The sequence below is a fragment of the Citrus clementina genome, unplaced genomic scaffold, assembly GCF_000493195.1.
Source record: "Citrus clementina cultivar Clemenules unplaced genomic scaffold, Citrus_clementina_v1.0 scaffold_3, whole genome shotgun sequence".
Lineage (NCBI taxonomy): Eukaryota > Viridiplantae > Streptophyta > Magnoliopsida > Sapindales > Rutaceae > Citrus > Citrus x clementina.
The window spans coordinates 33271425-33298099 of NW_006262339.1; the positions used below are offsets into that span (position 1 = coordinate 33271425).

At 36.9% G+C, this 26675-nt stretch overlaps 1 non-coding gene and 1 pseudogene across 1 annotated transcript; both read right to left on the reverse strand.

Annotated features, from left to right (window-relative positions):
• Positions 1 to 19195: 19195 nt before the first annotated feature.
• Positions 19196 to 19302, reverse strand: LOC112100561. The gene has a single exon (XR_002906929.1). It is a non-coding gene; the product is annotated as a small nucleolar RNA R71 (small nucleolar RNA).
• Positions 19303 to 24144: 4842 nt separating this feature from the next.
• Positions 24145 to 26247, reverse strand: LOC112099889 (annotated as a pseudogene).
• Positions 26248 to 26675: the final 428 nt, after the last annotated feature.

Below are 26675 nucleotides of genomic sequence, written 5' to 3' on the forward strand. Positions count from 1 at the left end.
TTTAGATAGCAATATAAAACAACCCAAATATGATATTTATTAATAATAAATTTACTTGTTATGATTGCCCTGGTCAAAGACTTCTCTGTGAGATTTCATATGTTGAAAACAATGTAAGATAATTTCATTATCAATACAATCAAAAACATCTTTTTCAATATATACAACTAAGTTATCACTAAATTTGTTCTTACAATCTTGTAATAATGGCAAAAATATTCATATAATGAAGATAAAGGGAAAATATGAATACATGACAAAATTAGAGATTTTGAAACTAAATAAAAGATCAATCGGAAAATTGAAAATTAAAAATTAGCTAAACTTACGACTTAGGAATCAATGTTGAAGACTAAATAATTGAAGGAACATACTTTTGATTTATGGGAAATCCATACATAGAGACACATGCACTGCCCTAATGGACTATTCCACTACCGCTGTGCCAACAAACAAATAAAGTTTTTTGTTTTATTCAAAACACTGAAAAGAGACGAGAAAAAAAAAAGAGTAACGTAAATCTCTTTTGTTTTATTTAATTTTTTTATTTTAGTTAGTATCTATTATTTTTTCTTTATTAAAGTTTCTAAATGTTTTAATAGTTAATCAAATTATTAAGAATTAAACATTTAAAATAGGGGCCACATGGAATTTTTTAAAATTACTTGGGGCACTTTCATTATTTTATAATTGAACTGGAGTACTTCTTAAATAAAAAATAAAAAATATTTTGTTTAAAATCACTATAAAAAAAAAATTAAAAGTGAGTCTCGTGCCCCAGCCGATCCTAGACTGGATCCGTCCATAGTTGATGAGACTTTTTAAGGCACAAACAATTTTTTCCCTCTCTTATGACTTATCTATTCACCTTTGAAGAATGATGAATGATAAATGATAAAATTAGATAGACACATTCATGAGTCTCTGACTATTTGTGCTATTTATAAATGGATTAATCTCTCAAGCACAGATTTTTGGGTCAAAAAAAAAATTTGATACGTTCTACTAGAATTTTCTTTTCAAAGTTAAAATATTTTTGTTGAATAATAATGGGTCAGGCGTAGGACTATGTTACTTTCTCCAGGGGTGATCTCTTTGGCCATTAGAGTGATTTGCTAAGTTGAAGAAGCTCTGAGTTGTGGAATTTCCGACTCAAAATAAAGCAGGAATCCTTAAGGAATTGCTGCTCTGAGAGATGTTCTAAGCCTCCCATTGAAGTTTATATGAGAGATACAAATTCTCCAAGGCAATTATATATCTACTTCTTAAAGGATTATGGAGAGGACTTTAGGTCAAAGGACAAATAGGGACAAAAGTCTTAGCTTTTTTTGGCGGATTGCGTACTTAAATAGGGACAATAAGTGAATTTAATATTTTGAGCATATTTAGATAATAAACATTGGCCATTTAAGGTTTTACAGAAATTTATGCTGACATGGGGTTATTGAAAATTTTTTAATTATCAATACCAAATGAGTTTAATTTGAAATTTTTATATATTATACTAGAAATCCAAAGGAATCTTTTGAAACTTGTTCAAACAAAATCATTTAAGAAATCAATTTATAATGATTTTATGAATTCGAGCTCGGTACACTGAAAATTTTAAATTTCAGCAGAATGTATGAGTTACAAAACTGTTTTACCATATTTAAACTTCTTCAAAAATCATGAAATTTTGAGAATTGTGTCCTATACATGTCTAGTATGTTTTTGGAAAGTTTCATGATTTTATGGTTAAAGGATAAATTGTTTTGAATTTTTTAATTAAGGGTATAGCAAAAGGTTGTTTGACGGGTTTCTTGAGGTTTAAAATGAAAATTGTTTTCAATTGTTTTAAATGGAATCAAGCTATGACAATTTTATTATTGAGAACCTATATGTTAGCATACTCTTGTAAATTTTGAGATTTTTTGGATGAATGAATAATTTATTAAAATTCATAGACTGTTAAAATTGAGAAGGAAAATGTAATAGAAGAATCAAGGCAATAAATTCCAAGGAAAATTCATTTGAGACTTATGCTCCTCAAAATTATTTCAATCAGAAAAAGAAATTGTATTTTATTTAGAAAAATTGGGCAATATGTTAGCCTACATAGCAATTAAGCTCAAGGAATGGAGACAATAAAATCCTCCAAAAGCCCATTTGGCTAAAGGAGATGACTTTATTATTGTGATTGTATTCGAGATAAGCATGGTGAGGGAAGGAGAAGAATTTATTTTCCTTTATAACTTCTGGTCTACAACATCCTTGAGCAAAGAAATTAGACTTACTTTTGAGAAAATCCTTATATTGAGTAAAATATGTCATGTTTATAGAATACGATACTATTTGAATTATGTCTTTGTACTTAGCAAGATATTGATAAAAATGTCCTTTCGAGAGTGACACAATTATATTGTCGATAATGGGATATTGTCCTAATTCTTCAAGTTTATAATTCTTAATATTATTAAAGTTGAAAGAAGAATCATCTTAACTTGTGTTATTGACTCTGTAGCATGAGAGACATGATTATGTGAATTTTTCTTGTATTAAGAAAATGAGAGAACTAGGTATATTGTCTAATTTAAGCTTGTCAAATGACCAATGTAATATGTGTATGGAATCAAAATCTACGAAAAAGACATGTAAATCAATTCTGAGTAGAGAAACTGAATTTCTCAGTTTAGCTCACAATAGCGTTATTTATAGATTCATAGTACTTCAAAATAAAGGACATTTGTTAGAGTGTAATTTATGCACTAGTTTTGCATTGTTTACTTCCTTTACTATCGATGTTTTGCACTTAATAATAGTGGTTTACTTGTGTTTTATTTTTGTAGGTGCAATTTTATTGATTGGTGCTAAAATTGAGCTACAAGATGATGTTTGAGGATGATTATTTTTCCTAGAGAAATTATGAGCTTCAGAAGAACTTTATTGATAAAGTTTTGGCGCACGCTGTAAACTAAGGACCTACAGTTTTTATTTTAACGTGTTTTGTCTTTTTTGTAATTTTTGTAATTTTTGTAATTACGAATTTAATATTTAGATAATATTTTAGATATTAGTATTTTATTTTAAAAAGAACTCTAGAGAAGAAGAGAGAAAAGGGAATTGAGGGGAGGAATCTATTGTCAAAGGAAAAAAAAAACTCTATATCTAAATTTTTATCTTCTCTCTATGAAGAACTAAACCTATTATTATAGTTGAAGGTTAATAAAGTTTTGATTCATCATTACTGTGAGATCTTTCTTATGCTTTAATTGTTTTATTACTTTTTGGGTATTTGTTTATTCTCTAAATTAATTTCATGATTATGTTTGTTAATTAGATAATTGGCCACTATTTAATTATCAACTTAATCTATTGTCAATTAAAAGATTCATTGTATGAAGATTTTAATATTTGTGACAAATAGCATAGCAGTGCATTGTGTTATGAGAATGAACAATCTAATTTAAATGAACCATCGTATGTGTTTGTTAATTAGGATTTGGATCTCTCTGGTTTTTCAGGCTGTTAATTGATTAAATCTTATGATCGTATCTAGGGTTGTCTATTGATTAGGGAAATTGTTGAGTGTTAGAAAACGTATATTTATAAAGGAGAAAATCTTCATTTTACACTTCAAATTTTACTAACACCCTTACTTTTATGTATTTAAACTTCTTGTCATTTAATTATGTGTGTTGCATTATAATTAAGTATTTTATGTATTTTAGGGGCATCATAGTTATTTCACAATGAACGAGAGATCAGACGGCAAAACGGACATCACTTTTGAACTCAGGACGGTCGAAAACCTTAGGAGGAGTATAAAATAAAAAATAGCACTGTTCACATGTACGGTACTATTCATATGTACGGTACTGTCTACGTTACTGTTCACGACACTGTTCACATAGACGGATCGATGATGTGGCATTGACCGATGATGTGGCATTGACTGATGAGGTGTCACGATCCTGTTGGACTAAAATTCTTATGCACAGTTGATCGATGACGTGGCAGCATATCAGTGGACCAAAAATCTCACGTACGGTACATGCATTACACAGGATTATTTTCAACCAAACCACATCACTGTTCAAGCCGGGTCAAACCTTGTTACTGTTCACCCATGTGGTCAAACCGCGTACTGTTGACTGATGACGTGGCGCAATCCTGAGCGTCCGAAATATTTTCGATCCGATGGTCATGATTTACTCAATGTATTTATAAAAAGGGAGCTCTTCTCCCCTAATTTGATATCTCGGAATCTATTTTTGGACTCTATTTTCTGTAATTCCTTCTCCATCTTATATTTTCTACGTATTTTAATAAATTCTCATTTTGCCCCTAGTTCAATTATGAGTAGTTAATTTTCTTTCAAGCTTGGGTTGAAGGTGAAGTCTCAACATGTGTCATGGGCTTTATTTGGTAAATTTATTTTCTTTTCCCCTCTAATTTTTGTGGATAATTTGACTTTTCGTCGACAAATAATAATAATCTGGTCTAGATACCGCCCTGGTTACACCGGCTCTCTAGTACAAGGTTATTATTATTTGGCACGATAAGCCCTTAGCACCATATTGATTAGAGTGTGATTAATGAGGTGTGGATTCCCCCCTCATGATTTAATTGGTATTAATAAGAAATATTTAGCCCATGGTGCATGTTGATACGGATCCAGATACCCAAGTACGTCATCTCAATAGATTTCTCTTCAATTTATTCTCGTCATTTCAATTCCAATTTTATGATAATCTAAGTCACTTTCACCACAAATCCAACCACCCTCATACAAAACTAATTCTACATATAATTAAAATTCACCTCCTCGTAGGATCGACACTCGTCACCATTAATCTATTCTACAATAGATTCGTGCACTTGCGAGTTCAATAAAATTTACACAACAGAAATAACCAATGGTCGTACCTTGGTTATCGACTAATTAAGGAGAGATTGGCTATTAGAGGGTCTTAGTAGCTATAACTGGTCTATTCATAAGTAGTAATGATTTATATTTGAATCAATAATCAGTAATCGAATTAAGCTAAGTTAATTCCTTCAACCAGAGTTTTTCCCAATTTTAATTACAATTTTAATTTGCATTCTTATTATTTTAGTTTGATTTTTATTATTGTCAACAATCCCCCCATTTTGCATTTTACATTTTAAAAAGATTTAAATAATTACAGATCTCTGTGGACACAACCCTGCTCAATCACTATACACAATTTATTTAGAATAGTTATTTATTTTTGCTGGCTTCGATAACCATCAAATTTTGGCGTCGTTGCCGGGGATATTATCAATGCCGGGGACATCCATTGAGGCAGATATCATCACTAAGTCCAAGATTACTAAATTGTTTTATTCTATTTTCTTAAGAAAGCTGACAGTCATTTATTTACCCTTAAAAGAGTCAATCAAATGATCCTCTTAAGCACTCAGACACTCAATATAAGAGAGGTAAAAAAATGAAAATGACTATTAGTTTTGATGGGGACTTCTATGTTTTTCTTATTGAGAATAATCTTTAAACTTTCAAAAAAACTATGCCTTCACAAGATGCACTAGATGGAAAGAGGCAATCAATAGTGAGTTGGATTTCATCATGAGCAATCATGTATGGGAATAAGTTGTTTTGCCTTTACAAAACTTAGTGGGTGCATATGGAATTTTCAAAGAGAATTGAGAGTAGATGGATCATTTATAAATATAAGGCAAGATTAATTGCCAAATGACTTTCATAAAAGAAAGATATAGATTATTCTGATACTTATGCTCTTATGGTGAGAATTGCATCTATCAGAGTTTTGATTTCATTAGTTATTATTCATAATTTACATGCTTATTAAATGGATGTGAAAACTACTTTTCTAAAAGTAAACTTGGATGTAAAAATCTACATAATTCAAGTAGAGAATTGTGTAGTTTCAAGTAATATGCAAAAGGCATGCAAATTGGTTAAGTCATTATATGGCTAATAAGCACCAAAACAATGCCATAAAAAGTTTGATAAAGTATTAGTATCAAATGAAATGCAAATTAGACTAAGAGAATGCTTACTCATAACTTTAATTTGAAGAATATAAGAGAATTAGATATTACATTAGGCATCAAAATGACTAAGACTTATAATCATCTTATATTGTCACATGAACACTATGTTGAGAAGTTTAGGTATTGTGATGGGAAATCAGTAACTACAACGAATGATGCAAGTACCCACCTTAAGAAAAATGTAGAACATAGTGTTGATAAATTATTATATGTCCAAATCATTGGTTACCTAATATAGTTCATGAATAATGCAAGTCAACGTTACATACAAAATAGGCAAATTGAGTAGTTATGCTTAAAATCCTAGTAAAGATCATTTCAATGTCATAAATAAACTTGTAAAACCATTGATATCGAACTTAACTATAATAGCTCTCTACCAAACTTAACTACAATAGCTCGCCATCTATGTTAGAAGGCTACAATAACATGAATTCGATGAAAGATGAAATCAAATTTACTAGTGGTAATATATTTACCCTTGATGGAGGAGGTGTTTCTTGGAAATCTTCCAAACAAATGTGTTTAGCTCATTTTACCATGGAGTCCGAGCTAGTTGCTTTAGACAAAGTATATATTGAGATTAAGTGGTTAAGAAACCTCATAACAGACATTTATCCCTATATTTCTACGTGATTGTATTGTAATTGTCACACTGTTATTGCCATGGGCAAAGAGACAAGATATATAATGGCAAAAGCAGATAAATTCATCTAAGGTTTAATATTCTTGATCAACTGCCAGAATCTGGGTTTGTGAACTTAAAATGCCATGTCAGAGTCATGTTTGACTAATTCTCTAACTAAGCTACTAAACATAAAGTTAATGACAATTACATTAAGGGACAAAAGACTTTTGTCTATTAAAAAAAAAATTGTCAGTGATCCTACCAATGTGATTGGAGATCCCATGAGGTAGGTTCATAAGGATAATAACAAGTCACTTGTTGTCTTATGGCACTATAAGTCTATTTATTTAAGTCCTCTTTAAGGTAAGATAGTTGCTTATTGTTAACTCTATGAAATGAGAATTATCAGGGCACTTTTAGGCTTAAATAGATATTATTTACAAAGTAAATGATGTGTTTCTATTGCATTTTTGTTACATTTTACATAAACATTCATTTTAGTTTACTAGCAATAAATTTTGTTTGATTTAGAATAATTTGTGCTTAAATTATGTGCATAATTATAGGTCTTCGAAAGCTCAAGTTTCAAGAAGGAATACTGATGCAATAGGCGTGCAAAAATGAGGGAAAAAACATGGCTACAAAAGAATTGAAACAAATCTGGAACAATGTAGTGTTGTAGCCGTTGCTATAGCAACTATTGCTGTAGCAATCCTGGAACAACGACAAAGAAAATTTCGCGGGGGATACTTGCAAAATCGCGATTTGCAATTTCCTAATCTAACTTATGCGCATCATAAGCTTCCGTTTACCCTAATTTTCAATTATAAAAGGGGTACGCATCATATGGAAGAAAGACGGGAAGTAACATCGAAACAAATCAAGAGAAAAAGAAGAAAGAAGCAGAATTCAAGAGAGAACAAATCTGCACCGTTGAAGAAATCTGCAGAACTATTTGGATTTAATTTTCATCATTCTTTACTTGTTTCCTTACTTATTCTCTGATTGAAACGATGTATTTCATGGCTGATATTTTGCTGTTAGTCTTTCTATTACAATTTATGAACTAAATTTAATTGTAGTTGGGTGACAAACAATCTAAATAGGTTCTTGACTGTTCTTATAAGTTTATGTAAGATTGTTGTAGCCTTTTGCTTTAATAGCTTGTATTACAATCATTATTTCGGCTGAACTCCTATTTAATGGTTCAAGTTAAGATAGGGCCATAAAAGGACATATCTTAGTGGAAATTATTAGAGTAATACTTGATCTTAATTTAAGTTTCCTAGATTGAGTTTAACTTGAGTCCCAAAAGGGCCACATTTGAGTTAAGATTTGTGACGAACTAAATAGTTTTGCCTTTAGATACAAAATTTAGTGGGTGCAGATGGAATTTTCAAAGAGAATTGAATGTAGATGGATTTTTTATAAATATAAGGCAAGATTAGTTGTCAAATGATTCTTATAAAAGAAAGACATAGATTATTTTGATACTTATTTTCTTGTGGTGAGAATTGCATATACCAGAGTTTTGATTTCATTGTTACAATTCATAATTTACATGCTTATTTGATGGATGTGAAAACTGTTTTTCTAAAAGTAAACTTGGATGTAAAAATCTACATAATTCAAGTAGAGGATCATGTAGTTTCAAGTAATAAGTAAAAAAGCACGCAAATTGGTTAAATCATTATATGGCTTAAAATAAGCACCAAAATAGTGCCATGAAAAGTTTGATAAAGTATTAGTGTCAAATGAAATGCAAATGAGACTAAGAGAATGCTTGCTTATAAATTTAATTTGAGAATATAAGAGAAGTAGATATTACATTAGGCATAAAAAATCACTAAGACTTGTAATAGTCTCATATTGTCACAGGAACACTATGTTGAGAAGGTTTAGGTATTATGATGGGAAATTAGTCACTACACCATGATGCAAGTACCCACCTAAAGAAAAATGTAGAACATAGTGTTGATAAGTTATGATATGTCTAAAGCATTGGTTATCTAATATACTTCATGAATAATGCAAGTCAACATTACATATGATATAGGTAGATTAAGTAGTTATGCTTAAAATCCTAGTAAAGATCATTTAACTATCATAAATAGACTCCTAAAATATTTGAGAGGCATCGTTGAATTCTTGAGCAACTGCTAAAATCTGGGTTTGTGAGTCTAGATTGTGATGTTAGAGTCAAAACTGACTAATTCTCTAACTAAGTTACTAAACATAAAGTTAGTGGAAATTACATTAAGGGGCAAAAGACTTCAGTCTATGAAAAAAAAAAGTGTCGGTGATCCTACCAATGTGATTAGAGATCCCATAAGGTAGGTTTATAAGGATAATAACAAGTCACTTGTTGTCTTATGGCACTATAAGTATATTTATTTAAGTACTCTTTAAGGTCAAATAGTTGCCTATTGCAATAATTTAGGTTGAGTAATTGAGCTCCTAATGAATTTAATAGCCTCACATTTTTTGTATAGTGGTGTGTCAAAACTACATGATACACTTATGGAGCTTCACCTATGTGAGTGTGGAATTGGACCGATTCCTATGAGAGTTAGACATGCTTCTCTAAAGCACTCATGAATCTAAGAGCACAAGGCCATTAAAGTACCTAACTGTAGAACAGTGAAAGACTAAAAGATTTTAATGTGAACTTCTAGTCCTCTACCTTACACAAAAGGAATATTGGTTCATAGAAACTATAAGGTTCACCAAGTTCCTATAGGACACAATTAGTTGTTCATTGGCTAGTTCATAGCCCAAAAGGCATTAATTCATACGCATTAAACTTTATGATGAAGGAAATTAAAGTATTTTGAAATATGATTAAATTAAAGTATTTTGAAATATGATTAAGGAACTCTATTGGTATTTCAAAATACTAATATCACATATTGGAGAAAAATGAAAGCAATCACTTTTATATTTGATTTAAAATTAGACACATATTTGATTTGATTACAACATAAAGTTAGATAAGTTAAATCTAGATGTGATTTGGATCATATTATTTGAATTATTTTATAAGACACATGGACGACTAATTCAAATTAAATAAGAAAAATAGTTGACTAATTCAAATTGAATTAGTAAAAGGGTTATAGAGGGTTTCTCTATATAAAAGAGACATATAAGGCCCTTAACGTGCTACAACCTCTATTATCTCTCCTTCTATCTTATGTCTCCTTCATAATTTTTCTTTTAGTGTTCTACACTGTTGTTTAGAGTACAACTCCACAATAGTGATGTTATTGAATCTTATAGATCAATCCTCAATATTTATATCCTTATTACATTAGAAAATCTTCCTAGAGAATTAGAAATTTGTCTTAAGGACAATATATCGTACAAGCTATGACGAACTTATGATTGTTGCCGAATGAACAATACCATGAATAGTGCTAAGTGAACAATATCGTAAATAGTATTAGGTGAATAGTATCCTTGAACGGTGATGTGAACAATACCCACAGTTCTATTGATGGAGTACTATTCTTTATGTTGAAATTGTTGACTCAGCTAGTTTTGGAATTCAAAAAAGCAATATTGACTTATATTTTGTTTCCACTATTAGGCATTGTCCTAACTGAAACCCCAAGTATTCGGCTATCCTAAGTATTGTTTTAGATCTTGATATTACCTTGTATTGCAGCATTTATTAACATAAATGTGGCGATTTATTATTGTATTTTTTTTTTAATTAGGGATGATAAAATCCTCCTTGATATAGGGCTCTCATTTAGGGTGTATTTTGAAAAATTTTTAGGGAATGAGATAGGAAATAGCGGAAAAATATTCCTCAAATTCTTAATTGAGTAGGGCTTGATTTTTATTTAATAATTTTTATCTTATCAATTACAATGTCAATTAATAATTTTTATTTTTATTTTTACCTAATATAAATAGGACCTAACTAAAAGAAAACCCTATAATATAATTCTTATTCAACCTTAAAATGTTGTTATATTTTCTTTTTACTCTTAAGCTCCCGTTCTCTTCAAAATTTTTGCAATTTTGATATCATTTCAAAATATTATTTTAAAATTTTGGAATTTAAATACTTAATAATATGGTGCTAATTTTGTTTAAGTCTATAATTTCTAATTTCCTAAAATTATGTATCCATGCCTCTACAAATTAAGCAAATGGGGAATGTGGTGGGAATGGGGAAATCATTTCCCATATGGGGGATTCCTTATTCCTTACCCACTAAATTTAATGAAGAATGGAGGCAAAATTTTTAATGGGGTGGGGAATGGGTAATTTTTAGTTTCATCCCTTGAGGCTTGGGGTCCCTTCACTTAGATAGAATGTATAAGAGTATTTCCACTTTACACCCCTACCGTTAGTATAAAATTTAGTATATATTTAGTATGTGAGGGCATTTGAGTAATTATATGCTAACTTGATTAAATAGTAAAAACATTTTGAATTTTTACACTTTGGAAACTAGAACATGTCAGAAACATTATTATGTCCGCTAGATAATAACAAAAGCATGTTAGTGTTCAACGGGTTTTACACCAAATAAAAACAATTAATGTTCCTTGGGTAATAACATAAGCATGTTAGTGTTCAAAGGGTTTTACACCAAATCGAAAATAATGATTTGTTTAATTTTTATCTTTACAAATCGGGAAAGCAAATTCATATCACCATTAACACATTAAGCGAATTCGTTGTTGTGACAAACAAGATGTCGGGGAAGCAATCGGAATCAAGTTTGACGGGAACTGATGTAAGAGTTCAAACTGATTCGACAGCCTTGGGTAAACACCGGCGACGACCAAGAACCCACCCACTTGCGATGGACCCGCATGCCAGGTAACTGAAACTTCCCTTTTTTGTTATACTTTTTTTTCCTTTTTACAGTGTTGGGATGAGTTAAAAGTGAAGCTGAGGCTAAACAATAATGCTGATATGGGTCTGCAAAGTTGGTGCATGTGTTTTTTTTTTTCCTTCAAATCATGAAAACCAATGATAAAAATTATTGTTTTAGTTGGTTAATTTCTTTGTTGGATACTTATTTTGAAGGCTGACTCCTACTAGAATTAAGAAATTGGCATGACTAATTTAAGTTGGACTATATGTTTTGGTCTCTAAATTGGAAATATTCATTGCATAAACAGTTGTTAAGTTGGTTAACATCTTGTTGAAGATGGATAGTTCGGGGAAGATTTAGAGCAATAATATGACAAATGCATGAATTTATTTCTTTTTGGGTGGTGATACAAAAAATGATAAGGGTATTTCTCATGAGTTTTGCTGAGATCTTAATATAATTTGGCACCAAATTTGTGAATGATCTACTGCCCAATACATATCTAGAATATTGTTTTGCTGACGCAAGGGTATTTTAGTCATTTATTTAGTCAATTATCAATCAACTAAATTTTATACTAACGGTAGGGGTGTAAAGTGTAGATACATGTATACATTTTATCTACATAAAGGGACTCAAAACCTTAGGGGATGAAATTGAAAATTACCCAGTGGAGAATAAGGTAGGCCTCCCGACATCATTGTTAGCCCTATGTTTTATCCTTTAATGCAATTTATTAATTTAAAAATACTAGTTACAATGGGGGTTGATAAGATATAAAAAATAAAAAATTAAGGCTGAACTCTTAGGGATGGTAAAAAAATTCGGGCTAAAATCTTAAAGATCTAGAACTACACATTAAAAAATATGGATTCAGATACTGTTAAGTAAATAAGAGCATCAGCTCAACCATGCCATCATCCCCACCCCGGGGTGGATCACCTCAGCCAAATGGTATGAGCAGAACACTGATAATGAGCCTTCTACAAACATGGGCCAACCAGAGACGAATACCAGCCAGAGACATATACCGAGCAGATACCCATCCCCCAAGAAGCGGGAACACGATCTCACGAAATCACGACAGTTGCGCTATGCCCAGAACCGTTGAGGGAAACAAGGTGTCCCACGTTTACCCACAATGTAGCAGTTGAAGTCCCATGAAGGGCTGCTACTACCCGAGAAAAGGGGGCATGAAGAGTGAACAGAAACGTGGGACAACGGCTATAAAAGAGGAAGAAACCAATGAAGAATGGAGAGAAAAAATAGGAGAGGGGGAAAACTCTGCCAAATTTAAATCAAATTACTTTCTATACAAACTGTGAGCAAATTATAAGCAATTATCAAGTCTAAATTGCACCGTTTTCCCGTAAACACCTTGTGCTAACTTAGGCATTGGAGGGTTTACGCCGGTAAAACTACTGGCATCTCTAATCCACTTTTTTACTAGCGTCTCTGATCCACTTTTGTGAACGCAGGTTTAGTAGGAGAAGGAATGGCGATTCCAACTCCAATGACTTAAGCGATCGGTCAAGCAAGAAGAAGTTGACATCTTCTCTACCGACCACATAAGCGTTGGTGTAAAGATCTGGTCGGGCAAAGGGCGAGCAGATTTCAGCATCAACATTTTGGCGCCGTCTGTGGGGAGCTGGATAAAAAGCTACTACCAAACCAATAGTCATCAGAGGAAGCACACGAATAATCGATTATGGATGTTTCAAGGAAGGGTGCCTTAGGGGATGACAATGAAACTGTTGAGACAATCACTCTCCGGGAGATTGCGAATGAAGCTCGAGAGAGGATGATGCAAGATCAGCTGGAGCAGATGGAGAAGCAAATGGAGACTCTCACGGCCATATTGCATGAGCTGAGGGATGAACGAAGAAGGGACTGTGAAACCACCGTGTGGAGAGATGAAGTTGTGGCAGAACCCAACCTCCGGAGGTATAAAGTCGAGGAAATCCCTCCACCGGTAGACCAATCCTATGGGGCACATCCCCATAGAAGTACTTGTCAGATTCCAGGGAAGTGCGTAGACGAAGGGAGAGACCAACCTTGCTCCAGACGAGTACTGGAAATTAATGGCCGAGGAGCCAATATTGATAAAGGAGAGCTCAGACAACGGTTGCAAAACGCCAAGCAGGAGCGAGATCAGATAGCTGTGCGCGATCCTGACCGTGCTGTAGAATTAGAAAGTGAGGTGCACAGATTGGCGCAGGTGATGGATGAGATTTAGGGCAAGAGAAAGCCCCCGAGTTCGAGGATAATGCTAGATGAAGAATCTCTGTTATCAGCTGAGATCATTGGTACTGTGATCCCAAGAGATTTCCGCTTTCCCGACCTCAAATACTCCGGGCGAAGTGACTCGCTGGTGCATATTGAACGTTTCAACGATATGATGGGTGTACAGGGGCTAACACCAGCTTAGAGATGCAGGGTGTTCCCATTGACACTAGAGGGACGAGCCCGAGAATGGTACCGCAAGCTGCCACAAGGAAGTATAAAAGGATACGAGCAGATATGCCAAGAGTTGGCCGAGCAATTCCGAGGAGTAGTGGCCCCAGAGGACGATATAATGGAACTGATGGGGATGAAGCAGGAGAAACATGAATCCCTCCAAGATTTTGTAAAACGATACCACCGGGCCGTGCTTGATTTTGGAGTTTTCAATCACCCGCAGGCATTGAGGGGATTAAAAGAGGGCGTGAGGATAGGCCGATTGTGGTATAACTTGAGAAGTCCCCTGGTGCAGAATTATTCGACGGGGTATAAGCAGGCGATGAGAGATATAGAAATCGAAAAGGAAAGATCGGCGAGAATAAAGAGTGAACAGCTGGAGGAGCTGAGACGAAAGGAAAGGAGAACCCCGAGCGGGAGCGGGTCGGGAAAGCGAGCTGGGGAATCCTCAGTGATGGACGCAATATCAGCTCGGTCTCGCCCTCACCCCATAGTTCAAAGACCGCAACAGTTCCAACACAGCCGAGCTCAGCCTCCACGCCCCTCATTCCCGGAGCGGCAACGAGAATTCCGGCAGTTGGCTACCCATCCTTATCACAACGTCCCCAGGGCACTACATACAGCCAACTCCAGAGCTGGACGACCAGGTCAGCTACATACAATATCAGCTTGGGACAATATCCATGATAGCCGAGCAGTTCAACTAATCGACCAAAGCCTGGCGTATAGACAATACACCCCATTAAAAATCCCTATAGAGGAGTTGTACGAGAGGATCGAGGGACGAGGCCTGTTGTACCCTCTAGCCCCTATAACAAAACCTGCTCATCGACGTGATAAGAGCAGATTTTACAAATTCCACGACACTAATGGTCACACTATCAGCCAATGTCGTGACCTAAAGATTCAGGTGGAGGATTTGGTGAGGAACCGATACCTGGATGAATATGTAGATGGAGTGTCCCCCGTTATTGAATCACAGTACACGCGGGATGAAGGAGTTGAGAGGAGCCTGGAACGTGAACAGCCAACTATCCGTGTGATATCAAGAGAGTCAACATTGGCTGGGGATTCGAACAGGGCACAGAAGAACTATGAGAGATACGCCATGACCAGCAAAGAGGTGCTTTTCAATTTGCGAGCAGCCAAAAGGGCGAAAATGAGGCAAGTTCCCATTATGTGGACAGATGACGACGAAGAGGGTATTTTATATCCTCATGAGGATGCACTGGTGATTAAGGCAATGGTGGCTGGTACAGAATTACAGCGAATACTGGTGGACACGGGCAGCTCGGTTGACATACTATTTAAGTCGGCCCTAGATGATATGGGAATTTCAGACTTAAAACTGAAACGGACGAAAACATCCTTGAAGGGATTTGGAGGAGGACGGTTAACTCCCATGGGGATCTTCGAGCTCCCGATTACTGTAGGGTTAAAGCCGTTTGAAAGAACAGTGATGCTGGACTTTGTCGTGGTAGAAGAAAGAAGCCCTTACCAGATGATATTGGGACGACCTTTCATGAGACTAAGTCAATGCGTTATATCCACGCATTACCTGGCATTGAAGTACATAGTAAATGGAGTTGTTGGCATGGTAAAAGGTGACCAGAGAATGGCGATGAGCTGTTACGCTACAGCGGCCAAGGAGACACTACAGGTTACCACCTTGGATAGCCGAGGAGATTCTAAAAAGGGCCGCCAGGAGCCAGTGGAGAAACTGGAGGAGGTTTTGGTGAGCAAGAATAACCCGAGCAGAGTGGTAAGAATCGGGTCATGATTGGGAGAGACAATAAAAGACGAGCTGATAAAATGCCTATAATCTCATGCGGACATATTTGCCTGGTCGCATGAAGACATGCCTGGAATTGATCGCGGGGTCGCTTGCCACAAATTGGCAATCAGGAAAAGGGTAAGGCTGGTGAGACAGAAAAGGAAGTGCTTTAACTAAGAAATGTACGAGGCCATAAACGCCGAGGTGGAGAAACTGTTGAAAGCAAGATTAATAAGGGAGGCCAAATACCCGAAATGGATTTCCAATGTAGTGCTAGTAAAGAAGGCCAATGTGAAATGGAGAATGTGTGTGAATTTCACAGACCTCAACAAGGCCTGCCCAAAGGATAGGTTTCCCCTACCTAAAATAGATCAATTAGTGGACTCAACGGCGGGTCACAGTCTGCTCAGTTTCATGGATGCCTTTTCAGAATACAACCAGATACCCATGGACAAGCATGATGAAGAGAGCACCGCCTTTATAACTAACATGGGTTTGTTTTGCTACAAGGTAATGCCCTTTGGCCTGAAAAATGCAGGAGTTATCTATCAAAGGTTAGTGAATAAGATCTTCAAACCATTGATCGGCCATACCATGGAGGTATACGTGGACGATATGATCACAAAGTCTAAAGAACCGAGGGATCATGTGAAGTACTTGGAAGAGACCTTTAAATTGCTGAGGAAGTATGAAATGAAGCTGAACCTGGAGAAATGTGCATATGGAGTCAGCTCGGGTAAATTTTTTGGGATTCCTGGTGAGCCACCGAGGGACCGAGGCCAACCCGAAAAAAATACGGGCAGTAATAGAAATGAAGTCCCCCCAAACAGTTAAAGAGGTGCAGAGCCTTACAGGAAAATTAGCAGCACTGAACCAGTTCATCTCGCGGGCCACAGATAAATGCCACCCTTTCTTCCAAACCATAAAGAAATGGAGGAAGATGGAATGGACGTCAGAATGTGAAGAAGCGTTCGGGCAGCTGAAGGAATATCTGGCCCGCACCCCATTATTATCAACTCCAAGGGAGGGTGACCAGCTGTATTTGTACTTAGCAATCTCTAAATGGGCTACCAACTCAGTATTAGTCAGAGAAGATGAAGGAAAGCAACATCCGGTATACTACTAGCAAGGCCCTAGTAGACGCAGAAACCAGATATCCACTGATGGAGAAATGGGCATTAACTTTAATAACGGCAGCACGCAAGTTTAGACCATATTTTCAGGCCCACCCAATAGTTGTGATGACGGACCAGCCCCTTCAACAAATGCTCCAAAAACCAGATGCATCTGGTCGGTTAGTAAAATGGTCTGTGGAGCTGAGCGAATTCAACTTATCCTATAGACCCCGAGGAGCAATCAAGGCCCAAGCCCTGGCCGATTTTATGGTTGACCGTGTTGAACCAGGGGAAGAAGTTCAGGAGGAGCAACCAGTGAAACTGGAGAATCCAAAGGGAGTGTGGCTGGTAATGGTTGATAGGTCACGTAGTGAACAAGGATCCGGAGCAAGAGTTGTAATACGAAGTCCAGAAGGGTTCGAGGTATCCTATGCAGTGAAATTTGAGTTCCAGCTCACGAATAACCAAGCTGAATATGAGGCCTTCATTACTGGGCTCGGGCTTGCACACGCACTACGAGCAGAAAGGGTAATGTTAGAGTGCAATTTATGCACTAGTTTTGCATTGTTTACTTCTCTTAATATTGATGTTTTGCACTAATAATAATGATTTACTTGTGTTTTACTTTTGTAGGTGCAATTCTATTAATTAGTGATAAAATTGAGCTACAAGATAATGTTTAAGGATGATTGTTTTCTTGGAGAAATTATGAGCGGCAGAAGAACTTTTTTGATAAGGTGTGGGCGCGTGCTGTCAACTGTGAACCTGCAGTTTTTAGTTTAACGTGTTTTGTATTTTTGGTTATTTTTGCAATTACGAATTTAATATTTCATATATTACTATTTTATTTTAAATAGAATTCTAGAGGAGAAGAGAGAGAGAGTATTTAAGGGAGGAATCTATTGTGAAAAGGGGAGATTTTTGGATTGGAGAAAAAGAAAAAAACCCTAGATCTAAACTTTTCTCTTCTCTCTATGAAGAACTAAACCTATTTTTCTGGTTGAAGATAATGAAGCTTTGATTCATCACTACTGTGAGATCTTTCTTATGCTTTAATTGTTTTATTGCTTTTTGGGTATTTGTTTATTCTCTGAATTATTTTCATGATTATGTTTGTTAATTAGGTAATTGGCCACTATTGAATTATCAACTTAATCTATTGTTAATTAAAGGATTCATCGTATGAAGATTTTAATGTTTGTGACAAATAACATAGCAGTGAGTTGTGTTATGAGAATAAACAATCTAATTTAAATGAATCATCATATGTGTTGATTAGGATTTGGGTCTCTCTGGTCTTTTAGGCTGTCAATTGATTAAATCATATGATCGTATCTAGGGTTGTCTATTGATTAGGGAAATATCCAACGGTCGTACCTTGGTTATCGACTAGTTAAGGAGAGATTGGCTATTAGAGGGTCTCAATAGCTATAACCGATCTATTCATAAGTAATAATAATTTATATTTGAATCAATGATCAGTAGTCGAATCAAGCTGAGTTAATTCCTTCAACCAGAGCTTTCTCCAATTTGAATTACAACTTTAATTTGCATTCTTGTTATTTTTAATTTGATTTTTATTATTGTCAACAAAACCCCCATTTTATGTTTTACGTTTTAAAAGGATTTAAATAATTACCGATCTCTGTGAACACGACCCTGCTCAATCACTATACACAATTTATTTAGAGTAGGAATTTATTTTTGTTGGCTTCGACAACCATCAAATTTTGGCGCCGTTGCCGGGATTGGTGTCATTTATTTAATCCTTTTTACGTTTTACTTGGTGTATGGTTCATTCTTCTTGTACAGGTACACTTTCGTTTGATCCTGAAATTGAGAAAACAGCTCGCCAGATAAGACAGCAGACGAAGCGAGCTAAGCAACGATCATCGTCGCCTTTGCTTTCTGAAATAGATACAGTACCTGATTTAGTTGAATCATCTAGCAATTCAGAAGAACAAGTGATGGATAGACCTGCACCTGTAGAAAGAACTCTTAGAGAGTTAACTGAACTAGACTTGAATCAGCAACCACTCTGCATTCAATATGTAGATTTAGAGGTAAATTTTGAATTCAAGTCTGGTCTTATTCATTTATTACCCAAGTTTCATGGTTTTGCAGGTGAAGATCCTCATAAACATCTTAAGGAGTTTCATGTTGTGTGTTCAAGTATGAGACCACAAGGCGTGACTGAAGAGCAGATTAAGCTGCGTGCTTTTCCATTCTCTTTAGATGGGTTAGCTAAAGATTGGTTGTACTACTTGCCTCCTGGATCGATTGCAACGTGGAATGGTTTGAAGAAGCAGTTCCTCGAGAAGTACTTTCCTGCTTCAAGAGCTGCCAACATCAGAAAAGATATTTGTGGGATCAGACAACTTCCTTGGGAGACTTTGTATGAGTATTGGGAGCGATTCAAACAATTGTGTGCCAGCTGTCCTCAGCATCAGATTCTGATCAACTTCTTATTCAATATTTTTACAAAGGACTAGCATTGATGGATATGAGTATGATAGATATTGCTAGTGGAGGCGTGTTGGTGAACAAGACCCCTACACAAGCAAGGGAGTTGATCTCAAATATGGCTGCCAATGCACAACAATTTGGCAACAAGCAAGATGCCACTTCAAGAACGGTGAATGAGGTAAATATTTCTTCTGTTGAACAACGTTTAGATAAACTTACTTCTCTTGTGGAAAAGTTTGTTGTAGGTAATGTGCAACAGGTAAAGACTTGTGGCATTTGTTTCAATATGGGTCATTCAACTAATATGTGTCCTACACTTCAAGAAGAACCCGTTGAACAAGCCAATGCAGTTGGAGGATTTCCAGGCATGTCTCAGAGGAGGTATGATCCTTATGCACAAACATACAATCCGGGATGGAAGGATCATCCCAACTTCAGCTATGGAGTTAGGCCGTCAGGATTCCCACAACAGTATCCACCAAGACAACCATCACCTCCACAGTCAAACTCCAAGTCAGGTATATCTCTTGAAGAAATTGTTAAATCACTTGCGACTAACACTCAACAATTTCAGCAGGCAACTACAGCAAGCATTCAGAACTTAGAGAACCAAATGAGTCAATTGGCGACTACAATGAGCCGTCTGGAGTCTCAAGTATTAGGGAGATTGCCTTCACAATCTGAGGTGAATCCAAAGCAAAATGTTAGTGCTGTCATCCTTAGAAGTGGGAAGGAGTTGCAAGAGCCTAGTAAGAAAGTGACAAAGTATGTAGAAGATGAGCTTGAGAAGAATGAATTGATGCCTAAATCTCAAGATGCGCAACCCACCAGAGCGAAACCCCTGCCTATTGTGATACCTCCTCCTTTTCCAAGCCGGTTTGCAAAATCCAAGAACGAGGAACAAGAGAAAGACATCATTGAGACATTTCGCAAGGTTGAGGTAAATATTCCTTTATTAGATGCTATAAAACAAATACCTCGATATGCTAAAGTCTTTAAGGAACTGTGCACCTCTAAGAGAAAATTAAGAGGAGATGAAAAAGTTCACATGGGGGAGAATGTTTCAGCAGTTCTTCAAAAGAAACTACCTCCTAAGTGCAAGGATCCAGGTATGTTTACTATCCCTTGTAAAATTGGTAGTGTTAGAATTGAAAAGGCTTTGTTAGATCTAGGAGCTTCTATTAATGTCATGCCTCGTTCCATTTATTCATCTTTGAATGTTGGTCCATTAAAAGAAACTGGCGTGATAATTCAACTAGCTGATAGGTCTAATGCATATCCTGATGGGGTATTAGAAGATGTCTTAGTACAAGTTAATGAGTTGGTTTTTCCTGCTGATTTTTATGTACTTGATATGGAAGCTGATAACTCCTCTAATTTTGTCCCAATTTTGCTAAGAAGACATTTTCTTAAGACTGCTAGGACTAAAATAGATGTACATAAAGGGACTCTCACTATGGAGTTTGATGGAGAGGTTATAGAATTCAAAATGAATGATGCCATGAAATATCCTAGTGAGAAACATTCAGTATTTTCTGTGGATGTTATTAACCCTATAGTGCAGGAAGTTTTTTACAAGAAAAAGACGAAGACATTTCATGATAGAATGATTTTGAGAAATGAGTTCTCTGTTGGTCAAAAGGTTCTTCTTTTTCATTCTAAGCTTAAACTTTTTCCGGATAAATTACGTTCTTGTTGGGTTGGACCTTTTATTGTTACTAATGTTTTTCCTCATGGTGCAGTTGAGATTCGAAGTTCGACCTCTGACAAAGTTTTTAAAGTTAACGGTCATCGCTTAAAACCTTTTTATGAAGGTTTTTCGGTAAATATTGTGGAGGATGTGGCTCTCGAGAGTCCCAATTATGGAGATTGATGCATAAATGTGTCTAGCCAAAGACATAAAACAAATGCGCTTTTTGGGAGGCAACCCAAATGATTTGTTTATTTTGGTTTTTGGTTTTTATTTTATCTTCTTTTAGTTTTGATTCAGATTTTTTTTTTAAATAATATGTTTGCTTATTTTGGCCAGAAGAAAATTTTTAATAAGGCGTGCCCACGTTTTAACTAATAAATACTTCTGTAATTTTTAAAGTAAAATAGCTTTAAGGCGTGCCCACGTACTTATTAGAAAAGTACTTCTGAAATTTTTAGTGTCTCAAAGAAAAAAAAAATTTTAATGTGTTTGCTTATTTTGGTCAGAAGAAAATTTTTCATAAGGCGTGCCCACGTGCTTATTAGAAAAGTACTTCTGTAATTTTTGGAGTCTCAAAGTGATTTATTAAAAAAAAATTTAAAAAAAAATTATTTAATTTTATTTTTAAAAAAAAAAACAAAAAAAGAGATTTTCTGTTGTTCTTCTTTTATATATTTATTTATAAAAAAAAATCATCATTGTTCAAAAAGTTTAAAAAAAAAAATTTTTTTACTGTTAACAGAATCCCTAATTTTCCAGATCTTGTTTTCTTCTCCAGCGCGCAGAACCAGCAGCAGCCACAGCAGTCCCACCTGCAACGCAACCAGCCCGTGTGCAGAAAGCTCCAGCCATCACCATCGAGCAGCGCATCATTCTCGCGCGCGCAACGCAGCCGAACAGCAGCAGACGAGCACGCCCCGCAACGCAGATCTATTGTTTTATTGCTTTTTGGGTATTTGTTTATTCTCTGAATTATTTTCATGATTATGTTTGTTAATTAGGTAATTGGCCACTATTTAATTATCAACTTAATCTATTGTTAATTAAAGGATTCATCGTATGAAGATTTTAATTTTTGTGACAAATAACATAGCAATGAGTTGTGTTATGAGAATAAACAATCTAATTTAAATGAATCATCATATGTGTTGATTAAGATTTGGGTCTCTCTGGTCTTTCAGGCTGTCAATTGATTAAATCCTATGATCGTATCTAGGATTGTCTATTGATTAGGGAAATATCCAACGGTCGTACCTTGGTTATCGACTAGTTAAGGAGAGATTGGCTATTAGAGGGTCTCAATAGATATAACCGATCTATTCATAAGTAATAATAATTTATATTTGAAACAATGATCAGTAATCGAATCAAGCTGAGTTAATTCCTTCAACCAGAGCTTTCTCCAATTTGAATTACAACTTTAATTTGCATTCTTGTTATTTTTAATTTGATTTTTATTATTGTCAACAAAACCCCCATTTTATGTTTTACGTTTTTAAAGGATTTAAATAATTACCGATCTCTGTGGACACGACCCTGCTCAATCACTATACACAATTTATTTAGAGTAGGAATTTATTTTTGTTGGCTTCGACAACCATCAGGTATAAATCCGAGCAGATTCCCAGCTAGTCTATAATCAGCTCAGTGACCAATTCCAAGTAAGGGAAGAGAAGTTGGGGATTTATTTGAAGAAGGCCAAGCAAATGGTTGAGCTCTTCCGAGAGGTAGAAATAAAGCAGATATCCCGGAATGAAAATTACCGAGCAGATATGTTGGCCAGAATGGCCGCAATTGCAGATCCAAAATTACCCAAGTCAGTTCCGCTGGAAGTGAGAACCTCGCCAAGCATAGGGGAGGAAGCAGAAGTAATGCAGGTGAGCACCAAAAAATCCTGGATGGACCTCATTCTCTCATACATCCGCGAGGGCATCTTACCAGAGGACATGAAGCAAGGAAGGAAGTTGAAATGTCGGGCAGTAATGTATACGCTACTCGATGGGATACTCTACCGCCGAAAATTCACCTTGCCCCTTTTAAGATGCTTGGATGACGAGGAAGCAGATTATGTGTTGAGGGAAATTCATGAAGGAATATGCGGCAACCATTCGGGGGCGAGAACTTTGGCTGTCAAGGTACTTCTGCAAGGATACTTCTGGCCGATCATACACCAAGATGCGAAGGGAATGGTAAAAAACTGTAAGGTTTGCCAGAACTTTTCAGAGGCTCCTGCTCAACCCCCAGAAAGGCTAACAACTATGTCATCCCCATGGCCTTTTGCTCAATGGGGAATTGACCTGATTGGCCCGCTACCTAAGGGCTGAGGAGCAGCAACACATGCAATTGTAACTATAGATTACTTCACCAAATGGGTAGAAGTGGGAGTCCTTAGTCAAATCACGGAGAGAAAGACAACGGATTTTATTTGGAAAAATATCATCTGCAGATACGGGATCCCCTATGCCATCATTACAGACAATGAGAGGTAGTTTGACAACAACAACTTCAGAGAATTTTGCCAAAACTTGGGGGTGGACCTGAAGTTCTGCACCCCAGCACACCCACAAGCAAACGGACATGTGGAAGCAGCCAACAAAGTAATAAAGAAAGTGCATATTCCTGCTCGGTCGCTTAAGGACCAGCAGGCAATTTCACGAAATTTTACTAAGGCAAGTAAGTGCCTATTCCTGCTCGGTCGCCTAAGGACCAGTAGGTAATTTTATGAAATTTTACTAAAGCAAGCAAGTGCCTATTCCTGCTCGGTCGCCTAAGGACCAGCGGGCAATTTTACGAAATTTTACTAAGGCAAGCGAGTGCTTATTCCTGCTCGGTCGCCTAAGGACCAGCAGGCAATTCTACGAAATTTTATTAAGGCAAGCAAGTGCCTATTCTCGCTCGGTCGTCTGAAGGGTCAGCAGGAGAATCTACTAATTTTACCAAGGCAAGCAAGTGTCAATTCCTGTTCGGTCCACTAAAGAACCAGCAGGGAAAGTCAAATAAAATTGCTAAGATAATTTGCATAAACAATCCGTGAACAAAAACAAGACAACAAGGCCAACAGAAAGCATCCAAAAATTTATAAACATCCAAACGTTTGCAAATAGATGAAAGTTTAGAATTTATACAAAAATAAGCCTAAAGATTATGAGGTTCAGCAGCCTCAGTAGTTGAAGGACCAGCAATCTTAGGAAGAGGAGGATCAGCGACATCAGGGGGAGGAGGCACTGACCCTTGACCTACTTCAGGAGCACAATCCCCCGTTTCCTCCTCCTGCACCCCACCTAAGGGAGCCTCCATCTGATCCTAATCACCCCGCTCCTTATCCTCCTGGTCGGCCTCGGCCATATATTTCTGCACTCCAGCTTCAAGCTTGCTCATATTAAGCTCTGGATATTCTTCCTTAAGCACAAACATGATGCACTTATAGCAAAAAGCGAGCCCAGAGTCATACTCTGCATCCAGTCGATCGTCTACATCAGCAGATTTACCTTTCAGCTCGGCCAACTGATCATTTAGTGACTCGATTTCCCCCTCGAGGGTCGTCTTCAAGGTATCTCGCTCGCTTTGAGTAGCCTGGAGGTCAGATTTCAAATCACCCAACTCGCCCTCAAGCTTGATAGAGTTGGATTCAGCCATGGCCACCTTTTCTTCCAGATCCATGATCTGCTTGTGCAGATCAAGCAGCTTTTCTTTGAAGCGGTCGGCAGACTTAACTTTTTTCTTCAGGTCCTGGTTATCAGCTTGAAGCCTCCTCTCATGGCGTGTGGCCCTGTTCTTGTAACAAAACACCAGAGTAGCCAGCTTGAAGGAGACCCTCTAGACAGAACCATCCAATTCATTAAGATTCATGCCCTTAATGTCCTTGACCATTTTCGGCCCCACTGACTTCCCATAGGCTCTCTGATACGGGGTTAGATAGTCACCCTGGTCCTGAGGCGGAAGAGGAGAGGATCGGTCTCCAGAATGAATACTGACCTCAGGACTCTTGTCACTCACCTTCTCTCCACCATTTTTCCGAGGTGGAGGAGTGGGCAGAAGCCTTGGGCGGACCAGCATTGGTTTTCTTCGAAGGAGGAGGGGGATTGCTGGAGCTGCTTGGAGCCCGACCACGCTTCCTGGTCATAGCACTGGGGATCTTATTATCCATTCCGGCAGCTACGTCCATTAAACGTAATCCGACCAAATTTGTTGATAACAAGAGGTCTTGGCAGGTAGATGCGTTCACCAGATCAGTTTCCACCTGGAGTAAGGGTCTGTCGTCAAGCTCCTTAATCAAACCCCACGATTCTGAAAGAGCAAACAAGGTTAAAAAACCCAATAAGTAGCAATTGGAGAAAGAAAATAGGCAAAAAATAAACAACCTGGGGTGACAAAACGCGTTGGAAGGTGAATATCACCACCAAGCGAGCGGGCTGCTGGACACCAATTTCCTCCAGCGAAGAAGAATTTGTTCTTTCAATTTTTACACGAGGAAGGAAAGCCAGTGATTGGCTTTCTCTTTACAGAGCTCGACATGAAGTAGTACCAACCTGCTTCATTTGGGCTACTCCTCAACTGGTACAAATGCTTTACTTCAACAAGGGAGGGTTCCTCTAATCCACGCCTCTCCCATAACACATACATAACCGAGAGGACCCTCCACTCATTTGGGTGTAGTTAACTTGGAGCCAGGTGCATACCACCCAATATCTTGGCAAAATAACACTGAAGGGGCAACCGAGCTCCTAGTTTGAAACTTTCCAGATGCATCGTCACATATCCCCTCGGAGGCCGGCTAAGAACGTCATCTTTCCCGGGGATTACAAGGAGAACCTCTTCAGGTATGTTATAAAGGGTTCTAAGCTTGAGCAGGTCAGTTGGGGTGGTGGCACAAGCTATATAGTCAATAAGATAAGAATCTGCCTCCATCCTATGGCCAAGGTTCCTCTTCTTAGGGGGCCTGCTTGGCTCGGAACTGCTCCCCTCACCATCACCCACTTCTTCAGGGACCCCAGCCCCACCAGAACTATGATTCTCACTAGAGCCCGACACAAGTCCACCTCAGTTTCCTACAAGCTCTAATTTAGGGAAGGGCGAAGTAGTCATCGAACGAGGGTACTCAGGGATTTCCTTACGATATGAGGGACCTACACTACGAGAAGAGTATAGAAGATCATTGGGTCCAAATAAATGGGGATATAAATCTTCTATCTCTTCATCACTCTCATCTATAATTATTTTTCCCTTCCGGTTTGACATATTGAAGTTTAAAAAGGGGAAAGCACAAAATATCCGAATGTATGGGTACAAAAAGGGACAAATACAGAACCCACAATACAGAACCCAATCAACAACAACCAGAGATGGGGTTAAAGGCTATACCTGGAATAGACTGGCACTGATAGCGCTGTCGTGACAGAGAAAGAACCCAGCAACTGGAGGCTCCGGACGCGGGAAGTGTGAGCAAAGTTCAAAGAATGAGGTGGCTTACGGCGGACAGACGAATAACAAAACGATGATGATTTTAGTCTAGGGATTCGAAACAAAAAGGGGGAAATGAAAGCGTTTAAGTGATGGGGATGCCAGCTCACTCACCGTACATCGAGGATGGATAGCCCGTCGTTTCAAATTTCAAATACGAAGAGTCGGGAAGCGCCACGTCACTAACCGTTATAAGAGGCCTGATG